The sequence below is a fragment of the Psammomys obesus genome, unplaced genomic scaffold (genome assembly GCF_907164565.1).
Source record: "Psammomys obesus unplaced genomic scaffold, mPsaObe1.curated_primary_1811, whole genome shotgun sequence".
NCBI classification, from domain to species: domain Eukaryota; kingdom Metazoa; phylum Chordata; class Mammalia; order Rodentia; family Muridae; genus Psammomys; species Psammomys obesus.
The window spans coordinates 4664865-4684027 of record NW_026586816.1 but is presented as its reverse complement, the minus strand read 5'-3'; the positions used below and the strand labels follow the sequence as shown (position 1 = coordinate 4684027).

The 19163-nt window shown below is 44.2% G+C and overlaps 1 protein-coding gene across 1 annotated transcript in view; it reads left to right on the top strand.

Annotated features, from left to right (window-relative positions):
- Slc24a3 (solute carrier family 24 member 3) overlaps positions 1-19163 on the top strand; it is a 480324-nt gene that overhangs the window by 400237 nt on the left and 60924 nt on the right. The window lies entirely within an intron of this gene.

Genomic DNA, 19163 nt, shown 5'->3' with positions numbered 1-19163 from the left:
GCCAGCCTGGGGAGGAGGAGTTAGAGGAGGAAGTAGGAGATTCAGCCAGATAAGGTGGGGGGGGGGGAGCACAGAAATCAACATTTGAATTATACCATAACCTATGCCTGCATTAATATTTCTTTAAGCTTTTGAAAATGTTGGTTTTAGGATTTGGCAAATGTGGCTCTGGATATCCCTCTGTTCCTCTGAGCTGTGGGACCTGGAGAAGCATGTTCTAAGCTTCCATTCCCTCTTTGGAAAGAAAGTAGGATAGCCACATGCACCCACCTGGGCTGTGGGACTGATTAGACCATGCTGGGGATCCAGTAAAGACACAGCATACCTCACATACAGCCTCAAGGGCAGGCCTTCCGTGCCCTTCTAGGCATTAGGACAGCAGGCTGTTCTTATTCCAGGCTTCAGAACACCTGTCAGCTGGGAGGTGGTGGAACTCAGCGACACCTGATCCCTGGCATGACTTCCACAGCAGGACAGGTGTGAGACTTTCCCTTCGCCCCTGCCACACATTACCAAAAAGTTTAATCACTTCAAACAACACCAGGTTGATACTTGTCAGTTCTAGAGGTTAAAATTCAAACGTTAAGATGTTGGGAAGAGTGTGCTCCCCCTGGAAGCAGCAGAGGACCTCTGCCTTTCTCAGCTCCTAGAGGCTGCCTAGGTTCCTTGAGCAAGGGGCCCATACCTTGTATCGCCTGAGCCCCTCGTTACCATCACCACATCCCCTGTCACCTCCCTCTGTCCTCACCCCCCACACACACACACACAAGGACCCTTGTGGCTATTTAGGGACTTCTGCAAAGTGCTTCTCACCATGTAACTAACACATCCTCAGCTTCTGGATTCAGGAACTTAGCTGACTGCATCAGATATCTTTCCTCTTAGGAGACCATCGGAGAGATCCTCTCTGTCACCCCTGAGCCCCGTGCCAGGGATAAGGGGCAGGCATGTCATAGCTTAGGCATCCTTGTCAGTCGTCTGGTCTGGTGTTGTGAACCCCCCTTAGACAACCCTTCACAGAACACTCATCCTTATCTGCACTTCCTGGGCTCTGCTTACTAACTGAGCCTAGCAGCGTGCCTGCTCTGCTAGGATGATTTGCCCAGAGGGATATAAATGCACATTAAGTACAGACATGCTTTCCCTTTAATTGGGTGGGGTGCGGAAGTTTTTATCTTCTTTAGAACAGTTGCTCCTCAACCTTTCTAATGCTGTGATCCATTAATACAGTTCCTCATGGATTGTACATGTACAGTTCCACGTGTAATGTGGAATACAGTTCCTCGACTGCATACTTTCTACTGCATTGCTATCATTCTGCTACGGTTATGAATTCTAACATAAATATCTGTGTGTTCTGATGGTGTTAGGCGCCCCCCTGTGAAAGGGTCATTCAAGACATAGGTGAGAACTGCTGGTTTGGAACATCCTCTTTTGTGTCGTTCTGCTGGCTCTGGTATTTGGCTATTCGAATCCAGCAGATTCTTATAATCCTCCACCACCCTCCTCTTTGAAGTATTAGAGTCCAGGGCTTATTCACTGCACCAGTCAGCTAGGGCCAGCAGAACAAAATACCACAGGTATGGTGGCTGAGCCAGGGAAAGGTTTGGCTTGGTTTGGTTTTTCCTCAGGGTTTGAAAGGCTGGAAAGCTGAGTTAAGGTGTTAAGGGGGTTATTTCTTCCGGGGTTCCTCTCTCAAGTGTGGCAATGGCCATTATATTCAGGTATTTTCACCGATCTCCTTTTAGATATCTTTGCACCCTGAGCACCATTTCTTTCAAAGATACCAAACAGTCTTTGAGTTGGGGGTCCATCCTAATGACCACATTTCATTTCATTACATATTTCAAGACCCTGTCTCCAACTAGTTACCACATGAGGTAAGACCACACTCTTTGGAGTTCTGAGGAGATACAATTGAGCTGAACAGGAAGCACACATCTCAGAGGAGCTGCACAAGAATTCAATTAAGCAAAACATGCAGGGAAATGTCTTTAGAAAGCACCTAGCACTCGAATTCATTAAATGCTGCTGCTGTTGCTGCTGCTGTTATTGTTTTTAAAGGAAGTTGTCCAGCACATTCCCACACTCCTTTCTCTATCTGCAATAAAATAGCTTGTGTGTTTATAAAGGAGAGAAAAGGCTTCCTGTACCTTCCACTTCCTTTCAGGCTCCCTACTCAGCACTTACTTTTACAGACACGGCCATTTCTAAGGGCTGAGACATCATAGTCAAAGGAGCCACGTTTCAGTTCCTTGCTCTACAGCAGTGTTCGTGTGCTGTCTGAAGAGAGCTGCCTGTCTCTTTGAAATGCTTATTATCAAGGCATCCCTGAGTCAAGTTTTCCAGTTCAGCAATCTGAGCTTTGATTGCCAGAGGACACCTTTGATATGCTTAGCTCCTTCCCCATAACTCCTGGAAGCCAGAATTTTATGTTTATTGAAAAACTGAGAAAAAGAGACCCATTTACACATTTCGGTTGCCCTGCTGGTACCAGAAATTCTGCAGGGGAGACTCCAGCCTCTTACAGGGAAACATTTTTTTTAATGTGAATCTAAAGAATCCTAATAGTGTCCATGAAAACATGTATTTCACCTTGAGCAGCCAAGTGTCTCTGCATTTGCCAAGGTAGTGACAAAGAGAAGTGTTCCTGGTTAAAGCTGGGAGTAGCATTGTCTTTAGCTATAAACATAAATAGTTAAAAGGCCACTTGGAGCCCTGACAGTTTATTAAACAACAGTAGTAAGTTAGTGCCTCCTCAGCCATTGGGTTTTAATGGGTTTTACCAGTCAGGAATTCTCTCTTGTATATCAGGTTTCTCCTATCAACAGTCACTCATGGATCAGGAGGAGCTCATGGGGCCCCACCCATTCCTGCTGAACTATTAGCTGCCGAGGGGTTTGGGGGAAGGAGGGTCATTGTCTTCAGTTGTGTATCCACTGAAGAGCAGGCTCCAGACTCCAGTGGTGGTTCCAAAGCTATCTTCACACCAAAGATCCTAGTTTAACTCAATGTGTCTAAAAAGCAAAACAGAAGATGTAAGTGAGGGGACATTCGGGGAGGAGAAAGAGGCTGGAGGAGTCACAGTGACCAGAACATGCTTTATTCATGTATGAAACTGTAATAAATTCAATCCAAGTTTTTTTAAAGATTTATTCCACAATGTTAATGGCAGTTTGTCCAAACTGCTGCCATCTTAAACATCCATTGGCCAGTAAAGAGGTGAACAAGAATATGGCTCAGGAAACAACAGCATTGATGAAAGTAAAAAATACAGAGTGAAAAGCAGATAGAGAAGCCTGAACACTGCACGGCTCCACTCATGTGAGGTCCTAGATGAGTGAGGTTGCTCCAGGGGGCGACGTGTTCTCTAATGTTGGGGGTATAAACATACAGATATGCTACACTTTTCTGACTCATTAAGTTACATATTTTATGTGGGTACATTTTATAGTGTATAAGCTGAACTTCAAAACTTTTGCTGAAAAGTCAACTACTAAATAAAAGAGCATTCAACTAAAATGGAAAAAAATCAATCCTCTCATCTTCACAGAATAAGTGATTAGAAAAAACAGCTTGACTTTTTACCTTGAGACCTATGTTCTGTCTCCCAAACACAGCCTACATCTAACTCATGAATGCTGTGAGATACCCCACTTTGAACAAAGGACCTCCCTCTTTTTCTGAAGCATTTCACTATTGGTTCTCGGAAGGGATATTTATCACCTATGTCTACAAGTTCTTTGAAACAACAGCCATGTGATGAAGGGGATTAACCCACCATCGCCTAAGAGACATGAAGGCATTCCATAGTGACCTGAAAACCTTAATGAGCTTCTAGAGGACAGAAAGAAGATGTGACTTTGTTGTCCAGGAGCCCAGAAAGCCTCAGTCTAGAGCACTTGCAGGAAAACATTCAAGAGGAGATAGGGGACATGAGACATGAGTTTTAGATACACTCACAGAGCATTAAGCATAGATTTAAAGAGAGTGTGATATTTTGAGTTCATTGTTAAAGAAGAAGGTATGGGAAAATAAAGTGGGAAATTATTACTGGGCCCTGGGTATCTCTTGTGGAACTAGCTACCCAAAATTTAGTATTACAAAAAACAAGAGTGATTTTAATTCATCTCAAAGAGTCTATGGTCCCAGACTATAGACAGAGCATAGCAAGATAATTACACCTGTTCCACAATGTTTAGCAACTATGTTGAAAATCTCAAAATATTGGGTGAATAACAACTGGACTGGGATGAGTAAAATATTAGGACCTCCTGGCACCTATCTGGAGTGCCTACAGGTGGCCTTTTCATGTGTCTTATACCATCTCACATCATGGTTGCTTTGCATATCAGATTACCTCCACGGCAGCTTAGGACTCTGAGGTTGCCTGAGAAAGATGGGAAGATGTTTCATCATCATTTATGACCTCTCCTCAGAAGTGGAACTGCACAACATCTGACAGACCCTATTAGTCAAAAAGTCGCATATTCCAGGGAATAGGTGAGTCAGTCAGTCCTTTTCTATGTCAACAGCCTGGTGGCTTTTCCAAGGCAGGACCAGAAGAATCATGTTAAGGCAAATAACGGTGTTCCTGGGAAAGCGGTGGCCTAAGTCTGGGGCGGGGGGGTCTCTGGACTCTTCTGATACCCAATATCATAAAGAGATTCTTGAGCAGGAGAAAAAGATTACATCCCCTCCCATTTTGGTTTGGCGGGCTCTGCGTCTGCCTATAACACTGACTACGCACTCTTAACAGGAAGCTCACTGTCTGAATACTCTATGAACCTTCACAGAGACAGCAGCAGCCTTCCTTCCTATTGAAGGAATCTGGGCAGGTAGCCTGGACATATGCAAGGCCACAGCAAGCAAGTTTCCACTTTACTGCTCTCAGTACATTTGTATGTGCAGAAATGCTTTCTGAGATGGGCAGACATTTGAGGATCCTTTCCAAAAACAGGACCAATAAGGATAAGAAGAACATCTGTCCACCAAGTAACCAAAGATAATTCCAGCATTAGAAATTATTTTTTGAACATTTTAATTAGTGTCTTCAGAGAGCTCTACAAAGGTATTGAAGCCATAAAATAAAAACAAGCTGTTATTTTTAATTTTTTTCAGAGACCATGGAGAGTATAAATGAGACTTTTAAGATATAAAAAGAAAATTAGTGTTGACAATGCAAAAGTCAGTTTAATTATACATGAGAGAATTGTAAAAGTAGAAAGTGGGGACTGAGAATAGAGCTATTAGTAGACTTCTTGCTCAGTATACATGAAGCCCTGGAACCCTAAAGCTGGTCGTGGTGATGCATGCCAGCAACCTCAGCACTCAGAAGGCAGAGGTAGAAAGCTCAGAGGCTCAGAATTATCCTCAGCCACACAACCTATTTGAGGCCGGTCTAGGTTACCTAAGACTCTGTCATCTTTAACAAAGTAGAAGGTGGGGTGAGAGGCCAGCAGAAAGACGGTGGTCTGAACATCCTTGTTCCAACTACTGTGGAGTCAGTAGATGTTCTAGAATGTTCTGTGGGAACAGTGCAGTTGGACAAGGTGAGGAATGGAGGAATGTGACTGTAGATCCTCTGCTCTGTGTGAATGGGATGCTATTGTCTGCCCTGTTGTACTCTGAAGTCTGGAGTTTACTGTGCTTCTGCTTGTGTCACATCCTGCCATCTGGAACTCTGTGGAAAATATAGGAGAACGAATGTAATCTTTCAGTGTGGTGCAGCGTGTCACGTGGGTACCCTGAGGATGTGTTCATTCAGGATGGCAGCCTTTGCAGGGCTTGTGTCTACTGCTATGATAAAAAGATGTAATAGCCATGATGAACAGTGATAGAAGCCAGGAGTGCATCTGGCAGATGCTACAGGGAAACCAACACTCCTGATGATTGTTTTGGTAGCCATTAAATCATGGGCAACATATATATGAGATATCATTGCTCAAACATCTTCTGAGGGAGAGTTCAGTGTGAAAAATATCTTCCCTTTTTGAAAAGTCGTTGTACTGAACATTGGACAAGATTAGATAGTGTTACCTGCTAGGGTACTGACTACCATTTCAGAACATCCCTGATGTTGGTGACATGGAAGATGGCATGATCCAGAGCACATGTACATTCACAAGAAGTGTGTTTATAAGCACATTTGAACAAGTGATTGTTTACAAAGAGACATACCCTAGGAACCTTCCCAGAGTCAGCAACCAGCCTAACTATTGAAGGGATCTGGGTAGGCAGCCTTTACATATGCAAAGCCAAAGCAGAGAAGTTTACACTTTACTGCTCTTGATACATTTGTGTGTATAGGTGTCTGAAGAGTAAACATCAGTGCCATTGTAACTGTTGGTGATGCCCACCGCACTGCCAGGTAGGTGGCACAGGAGGGAGGGTCTCCATCTCCTGTGAGAGAAAAAAGGAAAGAAAAAGAAGCTACAATATAACCACAGAAGATTACAAAAGAGAGAGAAGGTGAAATATGTTACAGAAGACTAATGGAACATGGAATAGAAGGAGGACCATCAAATATACAGTAACCATAGTAACCCTCACTGTCAAATACCACATGTGGGAGAGGGAAGAGGGAGTAATATAACTTACCCAAGTCTTTCTTTCTCGTGGTGGGACTCAAAAGATTGCTGAGAGGCTAAAAATGGAGTCTTTAAAATATTTTGATTTGGCATTGTATAAGTTAGAACTAAAAGACCCCAAAATGAAAATAATTACAAGTGTATCTATAGTTCCGGGCCACTGGAGAGGTTAATTAAGAAGTGGATGTATTTCGCTGGAGAACCCCAAATATCATTTAGTTTTAAATATGTCTATTTAATTTTAATATAAGAATAAAGTCCTCAAGAGGACCCTGAGGAAATAAGTTTTCAAGGTCCATGGAGGTAGACGGAAAAGGGAGAAGAGAAGCGGAGACGATGGGTGCGGCTTGCTGTAGAGACAGGGCAGGCTGGGCAGTGTTCTTCAGCTGTTTGATGTCACTGCACACCCTCAGAACACCACTTGATGGAGAAGCTGTTGACATCATTATTTCCATTTTGTAGATAAGGGAAACGTGATACCAAGACACAAAATAAAAGCTTTCCCAAGGCCAGACAACTCACAACTGTTAGCTGTGAGATCTACTTTCTTCTGGGGACTCTGGCCCTGAGCCCTCGTGTTTCCTGCCACCCCGTGTGCCACAGTCCTGCTGACACTGTGTGTAATTTTCTCTTCTTCCTCAATGACAAAACCAGATAAAAAGAAAGGAGCAACTTATTTAGGGTTAATTTGGTGACACCTAAAATAACTGAAGCAGAATGTTGAGAGCGGTTACCCACAGTGAGCAAGGTGTAGTGGGGCGAGAAGACTTAGTTATGTATATGCATAACTCCAGGATTAGAGGGTTGGCGTGTCTCTGTGGGGGTAAGCGCAGACGAGAGCAGGTGTCTGAGAGACCTGAACTCTGGTCTTCTGCAAGAGCAGTACATGCTTTTAGTAACTAAGTCATCCTCCAGCCACTCGAGGGTTTTTTTTTTTTTAATCATAACCATACATATTTTCAATCAGAATTTATTTTTAAATTATACTGTTATATGAAACCTACATACCCTCCCCCCAAGCCCTCACTACCTGTGGAAGCAGGAGAGCTAGCCCCAAGGTCATGGGAGCTGGAGAGTTGTCCCTGACCCACAATGGCTGCAGTGCTCAGGAGCAAGGCCCTACACCTCACCTGGGCAACACAGTAGAGCTGGCCCTGGTGGTGAGGGTACAGGCAAGCCAGCCCCGAGGACATGAAAGCAGTAAAGCTGACTGGCTTTCCAGCTGCAGTATTGGGTGAGCTCTCTGGGGCAGTGCCAATGAACTTGCCTTGGTGGTGTGGGCACAGGAGAGCTGATGGGCTGACCAGCTCCGCTAACTTACCAGGTCCAGATCCAGGGCTTCGAAAAGTTGGCCCATCTCAATATTTACCCCATCTGTGAACTGCCGGACCACCAGAAAGGGCCGGGCCTGCAGGTCCAAGCTGCAGGGCCTCCACGACACAGGGCAACAGCCTGCGGGAGTCCCGGAGAGGGTCTAGCATTCATGGAGCAGCAGAGGCCAGAGGCCTCGGACCAACGACCCATGGCAACGAACATTTGCATGTAAAGATGTGTGGACAAACAGATGTATGGCGTGACACACTACAGCTTCCACAGCAAGATGCTGTTTGTTTGTTTGTTTGTTTTTATTCTATTTTATTGGTGGGAAAGAGGTTGCAAGGGCAGAGAGAGGATATGAAGTGATGGAGAGATGTGTGGGATTGGGGTGTATGATGTGAAATTCACAAAGAATCAGTAAAAGTTTTCTTTTAAAATGTACATGATGCAGTGTCATGATTTTGGTTTTTCATTTTGTTTCAGTTTGTTTTGTTCCCGAGAGAGTCTCTCTCCTTGGCTTTCCTGCCATTCACTGTATAGACCAGCTGGTCTCGATTCACAGAGCTCCACCTGCCTCTGCCTCCCAAGTGCTGGATTAAAGATGTCTGCCACCATGTGGCACTTTGACTTAAAAATAGACTGCAGCGGACTCTCAACTTAAAAACTGAATAAACCAGGAAGAAATTTATAAAAGTTCAGTTCTCTCCAGGGTTTTAGGTGATTTGCATATACATAGAAGTGTTTTTTCCTTGTTTTTTGTTTGTTTGTTTTTTGAAGATAAATGCATTTAGATGTTCTAGCTTTGTTTTTCTATCTCGTTTGAAATTTCTTGTCTTGCAACTAATGTCCTTCTGGGGGTTAGCTGAAAGGGACCCTGGTCTGGCCCCAGAGGACTGCAGTGGGCACAGAGGTTGCTGTTGTCAAACAGATGCAAGTGGCTTCCACAGTGCAGGAAATGGGGACTTATCAGCAAGGGCCTAATGGCATGGAGTGCAGGTAGGCAGTCCTGGCTCAGAGTGAGCCTCCTGTGCCGGCCTAGTCATCTGTGAAATGAGTGTTAAAAAATAAAAAATAAAAGGAAAGTAATTGGCATAGAAGAATCAGGGTCCTGTTTTTAAGGATTTATTTTTGTTTTGTGTGTATGTTTTACATGTGTTTATGTCTGTGCACCACAGGTATGCAGTGCCTGTCAAAGCCACCACAAGAGAGTGTTGGATCCCCCGAAACTGGAGTCACAGTTGGCTGTGGCTGAGCATGTGCTCAGAATGGAACCCGGACCCTCTGGAAGAGCAGAGGGTCTGAACTGCTGAGCCATTGCTCCAGCCCCTAGAAGCAATTGTTAATGTTGACCACTGAAATACAGGGAGGAGTTTGAGCCCTTTGGACACAGCCTAAAACACCAGATCCCCAGGGACCTCACATCATTCAGAGAGGTCATTTCTTTCTGGAGGTGAGATAGGGAGAAATGATGAAGACCTTGGCCCACAAATGTCCTTTGCTTCTAATACATTTATACACGATTCCTTTCTCTCCACAATCTTAGGAACGTCTCCTCCACCTTCCGTGTGCTCTCACACATTGCTGTGGATCTAGTACAGGTGATCATTACCACTCCAGATGGGAAACTCCAGTGAGCCAGATACAGACAATTTGTGTACTGCTGGTCACGCGGTGCTGTGATGGCGAACAGTGGGGAGACTCTCGCCCCTTCCAGGCACAAGCTTTGAAAAGTGAGAGCGAGAGAAGGGGAGCACACCGCCTTGGGATCTCGCCCTCACCCTCTCAGTCCCTCTGCACAATGTAATTATAATAGAAGCCACTTACTCCTGTCACTGGACTTTCCTCCTGCAATTGATTGCACTTACAGTCCCGGGGAAATGCTCAACTTTTAGGCAATACAGTGTTTTTGTTTAAAAGGCATTCAGCTCCTTGAAGAGAAAGTTTTGGTTTTGGCTTATTGTTGTTTGCTGTTTTGGTTTACATTTGGGTCTGGTGGGGAGGGTTATTGATGGTTTATTTATTGGTTGTTATTACTCACAAGTTTCCTCAGCTTTCCGCCCAGTTATTTAATACAGACCAAGCCTGGACGTTACTGACACAGCACTGTGTCTGAATTCTCAATTCTTTCAATGTGAGGGGATAATGCCTTCCAAGTACTCATTATAAAATGTCCTTGTGTTCCGTTTGCCCTGGCTGCAAGACTGATTCATGAGCATCACCTGCTCTCCCTACCCTGAGTCACAGAATTTACTTAAAATAGATTGGCTGCAAATCAACCGGAGCCAGATGAGCCACAGACACAGCAACTGGCATTGTTTGGTATAAAAATATCACCACACACCTCGAAAGGAGGAACACACCCTGAATCCTCACCCCAGGGAGGACAGACAGATGCCCCCTCCCACGTGGTGCTCCTGCCAAATACCCAGGAGAGTCTAGACTGAACATCAGAGCCAACCACATTTATTCTTTAAGCATAGGCTCCATTTTAAGTCAGATTAGCATCAAATATGGCCACAAGCCCATTCTTTTGCAAACCCTATTGTAAATATACACAAATCCCACTTCTGGTGCTTTAACTGATGAAATCAGGGAACCTTGGATTTTTCCAGATATGCAATGGAAACTTCCAAACCCAAATTCAAATCCATACCCATGCTTGCATTCTGAAAAAAATACTGGCTCTCCTCTTCTTTTTTTTTTTCTTCTGTCTCATTTGTTCTAGGTTCTTAATTTTCAGAGCAAGCAGAGGCAAGTGGACCTTCAGCTCCGCCCCAAAGATTCCTTTACCCCCTCTCTGACACTGGAGAAAGCCCCTCTTCTAACTCGATGATGCGCTGGGCAGCGAATGCTAGTGTAGCCATAGTGTCACGTGAGGGAGGGCCCTGTTCCCAGAAGCTTAACCTGCTACCCTGGGTGAAGTCTGCTGTCTGATAACTGAAGTCACATGATCTGGAGGAATGCACCATTTTGCCCCACTTCAAACGCACAGAAGCTTCATGTCATCTTGGAGACCAAGCCCTCTGATGACCTGTTACAGACCAGGACACCAAAGTGATCTCTCAAGCTTGAGACTGTCCTATTACAGTATGTAAATGAGAATACATTATATTATGTAAATGAAAATACATTTGCCCTGGAAAATATATCTGGTGCTAACTTGAAGGGTGTCCATTGTAAAATAAGTTCTAGTCTGGATTTTTTTTTTTTTTTCCTGCTCTCTTTTCAGCGGAGGGAGTTTAAAAGAAGCAGGATTTTCTTCCATGGTTCTATACACAGCAAAGAAAGATGCCTCCACAACAACTAGTACTTACAATAGATGAAGTAAGAAACCCCTCTATAATCAGAGCCTCCCATGTGTAGAGGCACACACGCACACGCACACGCACACGCACACACACATACAATCGTTCTCCAACCTGAAAACCCTCCTTAGCTTCTATGCCCAGTGCAGTCCCTACTTGTTGGGTTGAGGGCTGGAGGCCCGTGGTTCCCTCTTAGCGCCTTACTCTCAGTTTTCCATCGCCTTCTGTGACTCTGCCTTGGGAAGCCCTGTCCTCTAGCTAGTATGTAAGTGGACATACATCACCTGACCATGCTAGTAAGATGCAGGTTCTGCTGATCCTGCAGAGCCAACACCAGCCCCCAAACAGTGGCTTTCCCCTTAGTTGGTTTCCACTTCTCCTTCCCGAGTTCCTATCTGCATAGCAAGAATAGGTATGATCATAGCAAGAGCCATGTGATTTCTAGCCTTGTTTTTAGTGCAGGAACAATTTCGTCACCAAGCACTGACAGCTGAGGAGCCTAAAGGCTCCCATCTCCAAAAGTTAGGCAAGGAGGGGTCAGTAAACTCTGATGGGAAAAAAACTACATCCTTGTTTCTACTAACCCCCCGCGTCCAGCATGCCATCTCGTTATGAAGGAGATGGCAAATGAGAGGAGCCTCAGCAGCGCCCGTGACATGGTCTGCCGTGGAGGCTCGTGGCGCTACTGCAGATAGCGCCAACCTCTTTCCAAGTCCAGTCTGACCATTCAAACACACACACAAACAAACCTACTTGCTTTTGATTATAAAGGAATTGTGTGTGTGTGTGTGTTCAATGAATTCGTGTGTAAATTTACATTTTCAGTTAGAAGAGACACAGCCAGTGTTCTACCCATGACCCCTTGCCTTTACCAGCTCAATTCCCCACCTGATTTTCACCTGTAGACCTTCATTTCTTTTCCTGGGGGCGCTTTCTTGCCTCTGTATTTTCCGGGTTGGAAGGTATCAGGAAATTTATCACTGGAGTGGCTGATAGAATGGGTGGGTAGGTAGCCTCGCTCTTTCTCTAGCTCCCCCTGGGGCTGAACCTCATGTGCCCACTACCATATCTCTTTCTTTGTCTTCCTTCCTTATCTGCCTCACTTCCTCAACCTTCCAAACTGTTTGCTAGAGTCACCTCCCACATACACTACTTGTCCTTAGTTCCTTTCGTTTAGCACACGTGGGTTAACAACGGTGCCCTAACCATGCTACTTCTATTCAAGAAGCTTGTGTCATGTACCCGGTACTAACAAATACTGAGCTAAGTGCCGCTGGCAAATCAGTGCCTGGCTCTGAAGGCAGATGCCCCAACATCTGGTCCTTGAATAGGCAAAGGGTCCCTGGGACACAGCAGGAACTAGCCCTATAGACGAGCTGCAGCAGAGCAAACTGTGTGTCCCCTGGGATGTGGGTGAACTGTGAAAGAGCAGATCGTGGCTTTCATTTGTCACAAAAACTACTGCTCATACTGTTGTAAGAGGTGGAGAAGACCCTTCTTAACCCCTGATTTCCAGGTCATTACAAGCGGCCACATTTACCGTTCAGCATGCTCAAGGGAAAGCGTTCAAAACGCCATTCTCCATGCATACTGTCCTGAGGTGGCCTATTTAAATATATGTCAGGCAGCAGTTTTTGACTTGTCACTTGTTTTTCTTATGTAAAACTAGAGTCCCAATTGAGTTTTCATAGAAAAAATAAATATGAATTCACTTTGTGTGAATCCACCTATTGTGAAAATTAATAAATAAGCCCAAGTTTATAGGTGGGAAAAATGGCTCAATGAACAAAGTGCCTCCCAAGCCTGAGGACCTGGGTTCAGATCCTCAGAACCCAGGACAAGAGCACGCTAGCCAGCACAGCCCATAGCACCAGCTCGGGGAGGTAGAGACAGAAGGATACTAAGAGACTGCTAGACAGCCAGTCCAGCTACTCAGCTTCAGTATCAGTAAGAGATGCTGTCTCAAAAGGTAAGGTGGCTAGTGTCAGAAGACACACACACAAATAAAAAGACAGGAAAAAAATAAATATTCAGAAACTAGCATGTTTTGAAAAACAAACCTCTGGAAAGCTCGAAGCCTTTCTGATTCCGTGGGTTTTCCCAGTGTAAAAATATTCTGCAGCGAATCTGAACAGTAAACATTTGGTAGCACCAAGATTCCAGGTGGAGGAAAAGGTCACACCAGGCCCTCTTCTGTGCAGACATCAGGGCTGGCGTCTTCACACGTTCGAGAGCTCACAGAGCCCTGTCCTAGCTCCAGACTGTGTGGCTGGGTTTGCTGAGAGAGGAATTGATGTAGAAATAGTGTCAGCTCAAAAGCTTGGAATAAAACCCATGTTATGGTCTTCTTAATCTTCTATTCCATGAAGTTTGTATGAAACAGTATTTCTCTGAGATAACAGTACCTTCATGTTGTACAATTATCGTAGTGTTTTGTATGCTTTGATGGCTTTTCTTTAAGGAAAGCACTCACAAAATGAGAAGATTTAACTTTCTTAAATATGACACATTATATTAGTCATCAAGAAAAAACAATCATACATGTTATATTGGATTATGTGCACATATACTTTATATTTCTAAAGATACTCTGTTTATATAATATGTATGTACATATATAGCTATGTGGAGAGTTTCAATATATAATCATATACAGGAGACATAATTTTATTGTAAATAATTACTTTTAGCCTCTTTGAAGAATCCAGAATCCCAAAAGAGAGAAGATTGTGTTTTCCTCTGTTTGGGAGGTGTGATTTTTTTTTTCTCATTTATGCCACTCTGAAATGAAATGGAATTATAAGAAGGAAATCGAAGCTGCATATTCAGTCAAGAATGTGTGAGATGTACTCCAGAAATAGAAAGGAAATATCAAGATGAAGTTCCATCTGGGAGGGATTCCTAGAGCTGTGGGGGCGGGGCAGAGCTTTGGCTGGATTTTGGAGGAGTTTGCCATTGGATGGCCTTTTGCAACCCCACCATCTGTATCACTGATTAATGAGAACGAGGGCAGAATTACTCATTGTTGATTTTCTCCCAGGACCCCTGCTCCGCTCTCTTCACCAGGATGACTTGTCTTGCCTCCTTTCCATCATTGTGCTTCAGCAGCTTGTCATCCTACTCTGGGTTGGGTGACTCCTGCAGACAGATGCATAAAACCAGCTCAGGGATGCTGCTATGTCCTTGTCCACCAGGAAATATGTTCGGGGTAGGAGTCAGATGGATCCTGCCTTCATCTTCCACTGAGAGGCAAGGGGAACTGTGTGGACTCTACAGGGTTCGTGTCTCCATGTTTATGAAAAATTAAACAATCACCAAGAAACGGCAGGGACTTTCTTTTTGAGAAGAGGGCAAATGGACCAGTAGTTCCAGTATGCGTGTAATCGACTCTCTCCCTCCTAGGACATCCACACCCACCTGCAATTTGTATGCTTTAATAGATGCTTGCCCTGCATCTGCTTGAAGCACCTCATTTCTACTGTGGCCAGTGCAGATTTGTCTCTTAAGTTCTGGCTTTTTGTTCTTTTAGCTATATTTCTAAGACTGTTGTGCTAACAGCATAAAGTGATGGGGAAAAGAAACTCACTCCTTTTTTTACAGGAGCCAATACAACAGCAAAGTGCATTTGTTCTTGTCAGCCTTGCCTCCTCTGGGGTACTACACAGAGTGCAGGTACAGGGACGACCCAAGCTTCCTGGGCGTGGATCCTAATTCTCCCCAAATTCTACTGGCACAAGTGTGGTCACGTTTCTCAATCCTGCCAAGCTCTAAGAGCTGCTGACGGAGGGCAAGCCCTAACGCGCTGGTGTTAAGCTGCTGTCAGAAGTAAACCTCAGTGGGTAATTTGTGTTACACTCTCCCATTCTCATTAAGGTCATATATGCACAGAGCTTAGGCAGTGAACCATTGGTTGATATTTCTTATGAAAAATGCCATCTCCCAGTCCCTGTCAGTACCGATTTTCCAGTCGTCTGATGGAGATACTTCCCTCTAATGTGGCTGCTCTTGATATCTGCTATGAAATCTCTAAATAACACACTGAGGTGGCAGCTATTGAATTTTCAGTTGCAAGTGTTCTGTATTGACTTCATAGCATGGAAGAGGAGCTCTGTAAACCCCAGCCCTCCCCATGCTGTCCTCAAAGACTTGTATCGTTAAAAGTTTGGTTATACAACAGTCTGCTTAAGTTATTAGGGCTACACATCCACTTTTATAACCCGGCCATTAATAGGTAACGATTCATAATCTTTTGGGAACAATTCTGTTTTCCTGGTAGTTTATAACTCTCATTTTCATATTTGTTTCTGTTTCACTTGAGTTTGCACTTTTTTTTTTTTTTAGAGATAGGGTCTTATCATGTAGCTTAGGCTGGCCTCAAATTCACAGTCCTCCAGCCTTGGCTTCCCAAGTGCTGGATTTGCAGGGAGGCGTCATCACACTCAGCTGTGACTGCCTTTATTTTGTTTTCACTTGCTTAGTTTTCTACGTTCTGCTCCTCGAACTCTCAAACCTCATTTTTATAAGTTCCCTATTATCAGATACTCTGTCCTTTTTTCCTTTTTGCACATTTTTTCTGGAGTCTTCCGATCTGCTCCAGTATGGCTAGGCACCCTCTAAACTGGTTGAAAACATTTTATTTTGTATTTTATTGTCATCCTGTTCACTTATTACTCTGGAGTCTGTGGGCCTTTGCTGGATAAGGTTGAAGTCGGTCACCTCTGGACAGCCAATTTATTTGTGCTCCATCAATGATGATAGACTCCCTTTTAAGTGTCCCCTGATCTGGGTGATTCTAGGTCTTATAAGGAGGTCATATAGCTGTCAGGGCAGATTATAGGCCAGCCCCTTCCCTGATAAGGAAACTGTTCCACCAAGCACCTAGGAATCCCTAGAAATGCCCTCCCTGCTAAGGATCCTAGTCCAGCAGTGCCCTTCAGCTGTACTTGGACATCCCATTCCACCCCTCCCATCGGATAATTAAGTACTATATTTTTCTTCTTGTGATAGGACCATTTAAGTATCTTTGACTCCCTGACTCCAGCAAATCAAACACATTACCCTCAAAATGCCTCCCTCTGCCCAGGGTTTATATTGCCCTTGATATCACATGAATAAAGGTCCGTGCTTTCTCCCATGAAGATCCTCTGAGATTCATCATTTATCCTTTGCAGGGTTGAGTCTTACCAGGCCTGTCTTCCTGCCCACTGGGCCTGGGCCTCACTGGGCCTGGGCCTCTCCGGGCCTGTGTCTTGGCTGCAAGCTGACCAGGCATGGACCTTGGCCTGCACCTCTGCCATGCTCAGCACAGCAGCTCGACCAAGAGCTGTAACACTTTGGTATCTGCCATAGGCTTTGGAACGCTGGAGCTTCCACTGCCACAGGCTAAACAAGCTAAACTGTAACACTTTGTGAAAAACCATTTCCACACCCCAGCTTAGTACACTTGGGCCTAACTGTTCTAGCTGCCCCTGAGAAAAATGGAGCCCCATTCTCCGTCAGGAAGCCGAGTTCCAAAACCCAACTGGAATCAAGCCCCCCCCCCCAGAGGGAGAACGACAGGAGTCTCCTTGCTAAGTTCATGTTTTGTAACATGCCCTCTGTGTAATTCTTACTTTGAAGAAGTGCTTCCTCTAATAATGTCTATTTAGGAATGAAGCATAAGAGACATTTTTTTCAAGGAGCTAAACTTTAGCACTAATTCTTTTCTCATTTTTACTAAATAAGTTAGTTGCACAAACCAACTTTAGTTAAAAATAACTTCTCTCTCTAATTTTGAAGACATCACCATTTCCTTTTGGTTTCTAGTATCTTTATTGAGCCATCAGTTGTCAGTCTGGTTTTGATCCTTTATATATCCTTCCTTCCCCTCTTCCCACACCACTCTCCTCTCTCCCTTCCTTCTTTCCTTTCCTTCCTTTCTCTTCCCCTCTCCCTCCCTTTGTCCCTCCCCTTCTCCTCTGCCTCCCTCTTTTCCTCCCTTTCCCTGCTTCCTTCATCTGTCTCAGTCTCAATTTTAAGGTCTGTTCTTGGTTGACTGTTGTGAAATTTTGTGGCTATGTATATTGTATAGTTAATCTAACCGAATATTTTGGGTTATATTTTCATTTTGTTATTTGTTGTGCTGTGCACTTGAGGGTCTTTGGACTCTGAAAATGTAGAAGTCCTTAATTTCTGGAAGTTGCTCATAGACTATGCTCTTGGCTATCTCCTCTCTGCACCTCTGTTTTCTGAACTGCTGTTGCTCAGATGCTGCCATTCTTATTTTCTGTTAAAATCAGGGATAGGCAGTGTTGAGGCTGTTAATGATGGAGGAAGTCTGGTGATGAAATTCATAGATAGTCTTTTAGTCATTCTATTTCAAGGCCAATCTGCGGCCTGACTCCTGAATTTTCTACAAAGACAGCTGAATGGCCAATTACTCCCCTGCTTTCCAGATTCCAAAATTGTATTGCTGGGATCATTTCTTCTATTCTTTTCTTTTTTTTTTTAACTTGTGGGTTTATGTTTGTTTTTAAAACATTTGTATTGTTGTATGTTCACAGTATAATAAGAAAGAGCAGAGGCAGGGTATGAGTTCAGCCTGCTGTGGAAAAGCCCAAGTGGTTCGCTGAAAGAGGTGCAGAACTGAGATTTGTCTCAAGTTGTAAATTCGTTGCCTGATTATAATAAATTGAATAAATATTCAAGGCCTTTTGCAACCTGCTGACAAATGAACAGTTTAGTTCAATTTATTCTATTCTGTCCATAGTGAGTGATGAGCACAGCTTCTAAGAGGCCACAGTCCAAGGGAGAATGATGAAAGGGTAAAGGAAGCTCTGTAATTGTTCTGCAGCAATTGCCATGGGGTGGGGCTCTTCTGGATAACACTTAAATCAGCCAATACAAACCTAATGAGGAAAAATTAGCTCTGAAAAGTATCTGCATGTCAGTATTCTAAGTAGAAGGATGTACGGAGGGAAAAAGGCTACCCAGTCTCTCATGTCACTTAAATATAAAAAGCCTTCTCTCCATTTACTGATCTTTGGAGCTGACCAGGAAGTCAGGCAGTGGAAGGATGAGAGACTACCTTACCTTTGGGATCCCTTTTTCAGATGTGCCTGGTGTAGCACAGGCTTGTCACTGGCCTGCCTGGGAGTGCTGACATTTGTGGTGTCCTTTTTCACTAACTAGTCCAAAAGTAGAAGCTGACAAATAAATATCCTGTGGCCGTGAGTTACGTGACACTTCCCAGGAAGGAGATAATCCAGCAATCTGCTGGCATGGTTCTGTAGGCTTTTCCAGGTATCTCTGTATAAGCGTGCCAAAGCAGGGCTAGGTATCCCCCTAAAATATACTTTAAAGGATTTATAGGGGAAGAAAATGGCTTGCCCACACCTCCCCGTGATGCCCAGTCCTGGCCCCTAACTGTCATTTTTTTGACAAGACTCCTTCTGCAGCCTTGGCTTAGCATTGTGCTCACTGGCCCAGTCTCAGCAAAAGTCAACAATGTCTTTAAGGTGGCCTAGACCAACTACTAAAGTAGCATTCTTTCCAAATTGCTAGGTGAATCCATTTGTTTTGTAATTCTCATTACGTATGGTCAGTTTGCTCACAGATGGAGCCATGTGATAGAAATGAGGCAGGAGAGCCTGGAGGGTCGTCAGGAACCTGGAGGGTCTTATAGCGGTTTGCGTGCCTTCTAAAGGGTAGTGGCTGCCCAGGCCCGGCACTCATTCTGTTGACTACAGCAATAGTTCACACCTGCCACGCCCTTCACAAAAGATGGAAGACTCCTTCAACAAGCACCTTTGCCCCAAAGCCCCACCTTGACCTTAGCCACACAGTTCTGGAAGCACCCAGCAGCCTGACAAGCCAGCCTTTCTTCTCCAAGGTCAGACCTGATCACAGCACCACAAGTCCCTTGATCCCTCCTTTTTTTTTTTTTTTTTTTTTTTTTTTTTTTTTTTTTTTT